General features: G+C 37.3%; 1 long non-coding RNA gene across 1 annotated transcript in view; it reads left to right on the top strand.

The window, feature by feature from the left end:
* LOC103391048 (uncharacterized) overlaps positions 1 to 10387 on the top strand; it is a 57730-nt gene that overhangs the window by 26184 nt on the left and 21159 nt on the right. Inside the window, exon 3 of the long non-coding RNA XR_522756.3 lies at positions 575 to 639. This is a non-coding gene — a long non-coding RNA (uncharacterized LOC103391048). The remainder of the gene's footprint in view (positions 1 to 574; positions 640 to 10387) is intronic.

The following is a 10387-nucleotide window of genomic DNA, read 5'->3' as shown; positions in this document are numbered from 1 at the left end:
CGAAGCTGGCATTAAATCATTTGATAGCCTTAGCTATAATTATATTATTTGACTTTTTGCCTATTGGTAACAAACCTGTTAGCTATTATATAGGCTACTGTTTGATTTAGTATAAATTTGGTCTGAGAGCTGCATGGAATCAGATTTTATTTACTTTTAGAATCAACCTTACCTAAAAGTTCACTTTGCTGCAGAGGCAAGAGGTGAGTTTTCTCAGAGAGGTCAAAGGTTCCCCTGGTTCCTTGTGCTTTTACAGACATGCTGCCTTTCTCTTCCTGGGAGCAGCAGAACTGTGGTGTTTTGGTCTGGTTTTTCTCTTTCATGGTGAAGCTTGTCTGTCTCTGAAACACTTTTGGATTCGCTCTACTTTGTCTGAGTGAGAGTTTGGATAACATGTTTTTTGTTGTAAGAATGAATGAGCCAGTGTAGAACTGTTACATCACTCACTTGTCATCGTATATTGTTCTCATCGTTTTTATTACGTGAAAAATTGCCCCATTATTATTATGAATAGTGCGCAACCTAAATAAAAACAGCCTTTATTTATTTCCCTCTTGTTTTGTTTTTTTCACAGCTTCAGAGAGACACATGTGGCTCCAGAGCCTTGTTTTGCGGACCCCACAACTTAGGGCCATAAAGGTGAGATTTACTGCACAATAATTTCATTTTATATCATGTGAAGAAGCATACTGTATATTTATTTGGGTATTGTGTGCAGCAGGAGCTCGTGGTGATTTTCACAGACAGGCAAGCACTAGCTGAGAACTGCTATTACAGAGCTTCTCCTGTGCAGTGGTGAAGTAAATGCTCTGGGCAAGAACACTTCCCTGTTCTGGTCCTTGTGATGGCAGAACTGAAAATATAGCTTAGAAAGATTTTTTCCACTGCACGTACCACATTTCAAAAAGTTTGATTATTCATTGTTTGTTTAATATTTTTCTCTCTGCCACAACTGATATATTTAAGAAATTAGTTACGCTGTGGGTTTCTTCAAAGCCAATAACTCAGATGTAGAAAGAGAATATTTTTCACCAACGACATTACCAAATGGAATTCAATCAGTACTCCAAACTCCTGTTACAGTATTCATCTTATATACAGCAGACTGTGGAGTCATGGCAATAGTCAATAGAGCTATACTTAAGATCGGAGGTGTGCAGGGTTGAATGGGGAAGGAGACGCCCCCCGCTGACTACTCAATTGCACAAACATTCTCTCTGTCAGGCAAAAACATGCCGTTTCTCTCAGCGGTGTCTGGATGGTGTTGAATGCTTTGTGAAATGAAGAAACACAATCCTGGCAGTGTCACTGATTCCATTCATTTGGAAGTTCTTTACACCAGGTAAACTATGACATTCTAGCCTCCAAATTTAGACAAAGAAAAATTGTTTTGGAACATGCCACGATGGCAATTGTTGATGGTTGACATGACGCAGAACGACATTGACTCTTTGAGAACGGGGACTGGGTAAATTGTTGTTCTGAACTGTTGTCTAAAGTTTTTTTCCTTTTACAACTGATTGTCACAGTTAGTCACTGGAAGCAGCGTGTTTATCATAAGGCTTTGTGCTGAAGGTGGTAATGGAAAACAGGTGAAGGCTGTGAACTGTGAAGAAGAAGAAGCCTCTTCATGGGGCCCACTCATATTACTCTGCCTCTTCCTACCTTTTGTAAACTCCACTCACAGACACTGTCCTTGGACTCTGTGCCTGCATTTTGTCTGCTTATTCGGCCCTGAACTGATGATTTCTTAATCTGCATAATCATTCTGTTGGCATTATAAAGTCACTTGATGTCACCGCTGTTATGTTGAAATGCCTTATTTTTTGTTTGAGGTCAAGACGTTTTGACCTTTAACACGGCACAATAAGCTATCTTCATTGAAGGAGTTTTTTTTTCCTGAGGCTTAGTGAAAAGTCTGAACTTTAAATAAAGGAGTAAAAAGTGTCTGTCAGAAGTGTTAGACCTATAGTTATAACATTTTAATATTTTTAGTATAAATCTTCACAGCACTAAGTTAGAGTGAGATTTTGGTTTGACAGTGTGCTGCAAAGGTGGAAAAAACAAGAGAGGGAGGGAGAGAAGCAACATATCATTGTGCCTGATATTGTTTTCTTCAAATCAAAGGCAATAAATTATAAGTTGGAGGTGAGAAAAGCCAGAACACGGCAGGTGTATGCGCATAAAATAAACCAAAACACAGCTTTTGTTGTTGCTTTAGAGAATAAATCAAAGCAGGAACAAAAGGGTTGACTACTCTTAACTACCACCGTTATATGCAGAAAATCAGCCTGGCGCTGGTGCTAACTCCTGAAGGAAGTGATTTAAAGGTGTCTACATGAAGAAGGAAAAATGAGTAACTTAAAAAACACACAACAAAGGTATCTTGTACCTTTAAAAAAGGATCAAAAACCCTCTCTTAGGCCTCAATGACACAAATCATCATTCACCAAAGTTTCTGAAAAACCTAATAACCCTGAGCTTAGGTGTCTCTTCCGAATCCTGGGTAATTGCTGCACCAATTTTATTATCAGGATGTTTTTCCGGCCAGTAACTGGCAAAGACTTGGTTGTACTAGTTTGAAAAGAACAGTTTGAATACTTAGATGAGAGGGTGAGAGGTCTGCAGCTCTTACTTCAGCGGGACTTTTGCGTGGAGTTTGAGTTTATTCCTATGTGGGAAGGTTTTATCTTCAGGTACTCTTTGTTAGAGCAATGATGTCAAAGTGGAGCAATGTTTTTCACTGTATGTTGGCCTTACCACGAACACAACAAGAGCAGCAGTGACGTTCATAAGCTGCAAAATAGCAAAGAAAAGAAGAAGAAGAAAAAAAACCAACCTAAAACTGAAAAGGAGAAGCAAGATGGAGAGGAACTAACAAAGAACATAGCAAACAGGAAAGGAAGTGTGTCCTGTCTCTGGAGGAAGCAGATGCCAGTATTAAAAATTATTATCTATTTGTTAAAGAGCCACCACAAAAAAGCGCAGAGGCGATTATTTAGACATTCATTATTCAAATTAATTATCTGTTCCTTTTAGGACAAGTGTAACAAATGTTTTGTTACTAAACGCTCCGCAAGAGAAGACAAAATTCAGCTGCAGTAAATGAAATTTTGTCCGAGTTACTGTATCTTCCAGTAAAACTGCACATATATTTAGCACCTGTGATTGAATGCCTGTAAAACAGAGGAGCAGTGCAACATGACTGATGTGAAATTACAAATAGAAACAGATTTTTAGCAATTTAAGATGAAATAGACTTGGTGGCATTGCCTTGTTATGATTTGAATTGTTATTGCGCAGCTTTATCCCAGTAGAAAACTAATATAAATGTATTAGACCTTAGTGTTATTAGTTCAACGTTCTTCCCGCTGTTCTGTTGATAAACTAAGCAGCGTTTTCATGAAAAACTTGACAACCTGATATGTGCAGAAACAACAGTGTAGTGATACGGAATAGTTTTTGCACTTGTCTGTTCATGCAGTAGAGCTTATTATGACATAAAAAAGGAAAGAAAATCTCTGCAGCTACTGCTGCATCTTTACAGCAGAGACCAAACAGAATTCACCAGGGACATAAAAGTTTTTCTTTTTCCTTTTTCATGCCTCTTTCAGTTTCTGTGTTTCTTTCCCAGAAACTCAGGAATCTTTTCCCTCAAACATCCTCCATTATTTATTCTTGGCCGCACCGTTAGCTGTATCATCATGAAATTTTTTCCCCCCTCCTCTTTCTCCCTTACCTCGAACTGGGTGCCGATTCAAACAAGGGACTGTGTCGTTAATTGGGGGAGCGGTGTTTGTGTGGGCCCTAAACATCGCAGGAATCATTCAACTCAGCTGAATATATTTTTCAAATGCATTTGACATTCTCGTATCAGTGCACATAGAAATGCCTGTTGAAGTTGATCAAGGGGTGGTAACGGAAAAGTCTGTAAAGCACGGCACGCTGACAAGTTCAAGCTGCAGCGACTGCTGGGAGAGAAAAGCTGAAAAACAAATTCACGGGGTGAGTGCAGAAGGCTCCAGCTCCAGTTGTAGAAATCTCACCAGAGTCTGCTCAGGCTGTGCAGCATCATGTTCACTGGTCGGGTCGTGGTTTGGCTGTATGTTCTTATATTTAAGGAAAAGAAAAAAAAGAGATTGTTCTGCCGTAGAACATAGGTAAGACTGAGCTGCATTCTGCAGGCTAAAGCTTCAAGCTGTGACTTCCAACTGAGATGTTGATTTTTAAAAAAAAAAACAAACAGCAGTTGTAATTTGTGTTGAAGTCATCCATCTGATGCAGTGATGCAACCCCTCCATAATTGTGAAATGAAACGGTTTGTGTTTTGTAAAACAAATCCGCAACAGGTTTAATGAGCACGTCTGCCAGCTGCACATTCCAGGATTATTCAGCTGCTGCTTCTTACTTAATTCTTTAATTCTCTCTTTCTCTTTAATTCTGCCAGGTTTGTGATCATAATTTTTTAATGTTTGTCTCAAACAGTCTGCTCCTGTTAGCATTTTCAGCTCTACGTAGCATCATTGACAGGCCATTGGTTTTTTCTTTCTTTTTACAATTTTCAGTAAATATTTTATTTTCTATTTCCAATGTATTTAAAGAAATTAATTCCTATGAAAATTGCTTCTCTCATTGGACAGAATGAAATGTAAATACAAAAGAGTACAATCTTCCCTGTGGCACATAAAAGAATATATTAAAAATGACGTTCATTTGCTTTGCTCTGCCCTCCCCTGCAATGAATCTTTGCCCTCTGGGGGCCCCACCCCTCACGTTTGAATCCACTATGTACAGTAATCATTTTGTAATGTTTGTTATGATTGTTAGTCACATTTCCTCTCATTATCTCAACTGATTTAAATTTTTTTTAAAAATTGAACAAAACAAGGCTATAAAAGGCAGAATTTTATTTTCTACTATATGTCACATCCTTTTTTGTTGACAGTGTATGTGTAGAAAAGTCAAACAAATGGGCAGTCACAAACATAAATAATATTAAATTATAATCCAAAATGTAATAGCCTAAAATATAGCTAAGTTAAAAAAAACCTTCTTACTTCTGTAACCAAAGGTTTACTCCACTGCTACTTTAGGGACTCTCTCATTTCGCTGCTCAATTGATGCAAGATCAATATTGGTCAACATGATTGCATCCAATTTGGTCATACATTTCCAGGCAGCCTTTAAAAATTTCTACCAGCGATCCCAGTTTTGAACTCGTATGTATATTTCTTCCAACACGTCCTCATTAATTTTTCCTTTGAGTCAAGGCATATTTTCGAGCCAAGGTCCCAAGATGGCTTATTTAACGTAGTTCAACAGCTCTCAAAACCCTGTTGTAAGTGTCTCTGGGTGAATACCATCTAACTCTGCCTCACTGAGATTGACAAGCACAAAACACAAGTGAAAATGGGTTATATAGTGGGTAAAAAAAAGTATCCATGGCAACAAAGAGAAAGGCTTTGATAGCTCTGGTCATGTAATGATAAAGATAGAGACAGACTGCAAGGATTTATGTGGCAGCCGTGCACTGTATGTATAAGGATGCTGTTGGAATCCTCACAGTCCAGGAAAGAACCTTCAAATGAATGAAAACAAACTTAAACATTTTTTTTTCAGCTGGTCAGTTATGTCTGTGTTGTTCACGGCAGAGAACGGAGTGAAATAGAAATATAACATATATCACACACAAGAGTCATACTTTCCTTGTACGATTCAGTGGCAGTCAAAGCTAAGACCTTCACCGTGGGCTTTATTAGACGTCTGATATTCATTACTGGAGCCATGGAACATTTGTAGTACGGCAAACAACCATGAATAATTCAGGTATTTTTATATCGGGTGACCTGAGTGTGCCGCAACTTAATTTTGACTCTGCTACAAATACTTCTTCTCTATTTTATGCTTTTTTTTTTTGGCCAAAAATGAACAATAATGAAATAGGCTGATGGCTTTCCATTCAAAATATGTTTTTCTCTCTGATGTTGAACCAATTCATGTCATGTTGGTTGTTTCTTTCTTTGGAAAAAAAGCTTCATTATGCCATGTTGAGACATAAGAGTGCCTGGCCTTTTTTATAGCCAGCCTGTCAGGGTGTATTATTACAAGCCTTATTGGTTCCCTGATTTTCATTTAATCTACCTCCGAGATGCATTATTGCTCACCTTTTATGATCTCATATTGTTTTATTGAACATGCATTGTGCTTCTCTGGTAGTGCTTGCTTTTATGGCAAAGTAGTAAATTCCACTCTTTTAAGATGAAATCATGAATTACTTAAAAAAAAAAAAAGAAGAAAAAGAATCTGGGCTGAGCTGCACAGGAGTCGTAGACCAAAAAGGATGCGGTGATGTGAGATTTAATGTCGGTTTCACACAATGTAGCGACCAACTATGGCGGGGTGGAATGCTTTTAATGGATACTCTCTGCAAGCACACCAGCTGAGCTTCACCACACGATTGGGGAGCTTTCACTCCACCAGATCAATAATGACACTGATAAAACTTTAGCATGCCTTGGTTTTCTAGCCGTAGCTTCAAGCGTCTTACAGCTTGCTTGGACTCATAAAATGAAGGTGACTATAATCCGCCCAAGATTTAACTGAAAGCTGACGGCATTTGATCTGTTGTCTGATAACTGGACTGATTTGTAAATGACCAACATTAATGGCATCATTAATAAATTCACTTCACTTTGGATTCAATGCGCTGTCAAGCTGAGCACAATCCAAGATTTATTTTTGATACACTTTTTGTTTTTATGCACCAGCTTTTGGCAGTTGGCGTGGCTAGTTTGCACAAAAATCTGGTTGTGAGGGGAACATACCTGGATTGAGTCGCAGTCGATCAAATATGTTTAAATTGCACAAGCAACAGAATCTCAATGCAGTAAAATACTTCATCGAGATCCTGATTACCAACTGTGCTTGTTTACCATTCAAATTGTTATCAGTGCAGGAGTTTGTGTGAGACTATGATTTGTTCAGTTGTCTGTGATCCCACAAAAGGCACAGCTGTTAAGTATCTTTGAAGGTTCTGAGGCATATTAGATCTGTTTAAAGTGGCTGCTGGAATAATTCTGGTAATTAGCCTCAGACTGTCTGAATACCTGAAAAGAGTGGAAGTGACCAAACCCTGACCCAATGGAAGGATGTTGTTATCAGCTGGATGGTGTAAATGGTGTTTTGGTTTTTTTGTTTTTTTTTTGGTAGAATATGAGGGTCACTGTTGATGTCTGTTTGTGATATGTTAGACAAACACTAATAATCCCCAGATTTTCCAGTCTGTTAACATTTACTCCAAATGATATTTGTAAAGCCTGTAAAGTTCAATATAAAGAAGATTATAGTACAAACTTCATTATAACCATATAATAAAAAGTTGTTTTTTTAAATATAAATCCCAGTTCACCTTTTTTCTACCTGTATCGAGGTTATGGATTTTTTGTCATCTTTACAAATGTTAGCCAGAAGTTAAATTGGCCACTGGTGTTGAAGGTGGTCACTTCAGTGTCTACCCAGTTTTCTTCACTTTCTCCAACAATCCTCAGAGGATCTGCTTTATTGATAATGGATAGGTGAACTTTAATTCCTTATAAAGTCTCTCTTTTGTATTACAATCCTGTATTTTCCTGTATTCAGAATAGAAAGCACTACATATAGACCAAACAGAGACCATGTATTGTAAATCCAATCATCTAAAAAAAAATGCTGTTGAAATTGCAGCCACTATGTATTTTATTTTTCCATTCTGTGGTATATTGGTGTCATATTGCATGGTGGTTGGCTCTAATTGTCTCTGTAAATGTCCGCCATGTGCGGTGCATGTAAAATTGATGTTATTATGCAAGGATCTACAAACCAGCAATTGCCTGTTAGGCCCAGATATCAAATTTAACAAGATAGCAGTTTAATCATCTACGAGCTAATTAATTTTTCAAATACGCAGTGGGTCCCCAAACACCCATGACAATTTACACCACAGCTTACTGTTTTGTAATTATCATGGTCCGAACACTTAACTTTATGAATATTCTAATGTTTCAAGACCTACTGTTTCCGTCTATCTATCTATCTATCTATCTATCTATCTATCTATCTATCTATCTATCTATGATAGATCTGTGATTTTTGTAAACGAGGTTTATTTCTTAAATCCAGTGGCTATCCAGTGGCAATTTAAAGGATTAGATTAATGAAAAAACAAAAATATGGTGTTCAGGGATTCCTTTTATGCACTTGGGTGTTTAAACCTAATAATTATGGCATCCACTCCAGAAATATAAGAAGAAGCTGCAAAACAGTAATTCCTTAGACTTTAAATAAATATTAATTTTTGTATTTGTATTTTCTTACAGATTACTATTTCAATGTGAGGTGTTTTTTTATAGACATCATAAAGTTTTGGTTGTTTTTTTTCCACTGCATACATTAGGGATGAATGGTTGTCTCAGGCATTAACATGTGCAGATTTCCACAGTAATTGGCATGGAGTCCAATAAAGCATGGTTAGTTTGTTTTATGGGCGTTATCAGCACAGGTAGAGATCCGACTAAATTGCTTGGCTGAAGCTACACATTATATAACAGTTTATTAACCACACATTGTGACTCAGCAGATTTCTAGATGCAAAAAATATCTCCTTTACGACGTATGTGTGCAGTGAAATGTGTAAAGACATCTTGGTGCAGTGAAGAAAAAAACTTTTTGGGTAAGGTTATGATTCATATAATTTGAAAATCCTGGAGTGCATCCACATTATAGCTGCAAACACTGTGCCTTTGAGAAATTCATTTATTAGAAGTATTGTCTACAGTTTTGGTCCTTGACTGAAATTCTCCACTGACCTTGAAATAATAGCTTGTCTAAATGCAAATCTAAGTAATATACATATGTTTCCATTTGAGAGCATCTAAAATACTATTATTTCTCCTGGACGTAGAATCACCTGTCCTCTAATCACTTCTAAAGAACCACTGAGCTGCAGATCTCCTGATGGTATTTACTGATCGTCAATTTTTGCAACTATTTCTCATGCTCCTGCTTTACCTGGTCCCCGTACTTCTTGTAAGTGAGTTTTTCATAGTGAAAAAAAATTCATATGGACAAATAAATCTAAAGGTGCATTCTTCACTGATAAAGGGGAAGATAAATAGGCAAAATCCAATTGTGCCCCTCTGTGGGCTTTAGGCATTCAAAGGCAGGCCCACCTCTTCAATAAGCCATGGGCAGATGAATGGACTGTTCTTCCATTTCGGGCTGATTGGAGCTGACAAACTATAGATCACCTGTGAGGGAGAAGCACATTATTTCACCAGGCCTTGTCTCACTCTATTTCTCAGTCACTGGAATCAGTCCACCCAATACAAAACAGCTGTGGATTCCCTCCCCAATCCCCCCTAATCACATTCAAATGATTTAAAAACAATTACAAACACAATCAAAATGTGCTTGCTAATTTAAATACATAATAAAATAAATAGAAAAAAGTAAAATTAGCGTCATAACCCTCAGGTTTTAAAGTCTGATTAATGACTTACATGCATAATAATGCATTAAAAAATGTATTCAATATCATCCATTATGTTCCCTTATTTTTGATGTACATACTCCACCCAGATAGGTGGCAGTAATGAACCTAAAGTATGTTCATTAGCCACAAAAAAGATATAGAAGATGCATTGTTGAAACTTTTAGTCTTTTTTTCCCATGGCAGCTGGAATAGGAGCGTAGGTGTGTGTGCAGCACTAATTTATAAAGTTTTTTAAATTCATATTACTGCAGCCCTTCAGATTTATCTGTATCATCAATACAAAACATGTCACTCTGGAACATGGGCACCAGAGCTAACGTTAGCTACAGCAGCCCTGATACTGGAAAACAGTGGAGCCAGCCAACAATAGACCAGATGACGGGATTCAGAGCCAAAAATGTTGAATATAAAAGCTGTAACTTTACTGTGAGTTTGCTCTCATCTGTGAATGCAGTAAACAGATGAACAACACAGATACACAGATGAATATGAAAAATAAAAATACTTTTTCTCTTTTAAGTTCCAGTGTCTATTCACCAAACCAATTCCCAAGCTTTCACCAAAAATATTTTGGAATTGGAAACTTTTTGTTAAACATTGCTATTTGATAAAATGTGATCAATCCATTACAAAGCCGCCTAATACTGCAATTGTTATTTTTTAATTGCCTTCGGACACCAGTTAAAATATTCGCGAATGTGTTGCCATCGCAGCTGGTTTTACATCTAATGTGCCTTTTAACTGCATGGTTTTCAGATTAAAAGAAAATATATTTCACCACAAGCAGAGACTAAGGCTAAATTATGCTAATGTACAGAATGTCTGTGAATTCTGTGCGTGCCATTCAGTTAGGAACAT

This window comes from Cynoglossus semilaevis, chromosome 15 (genome assembly GCF_000523025.1).
Source record: "Cynoglossus semilaevis isolate Cse_v1.0 chromosome 15, Cse_v1.0, whole genome shotgun sequence".
Classification (NCBI taxonomy): domain Eukaryota; kingdom Metazoa; phylum Chordata; class Actinopteri; order Pleuronectiformes; family Cynoglossidae; genus Cynoglossus; species Cynoglossus semilaevis.
The sequence above is the reverse complement of the archived record's forward strand: the minus strand, read 5'-3'. Positions and strand labels throughout refer to the sequence as shown.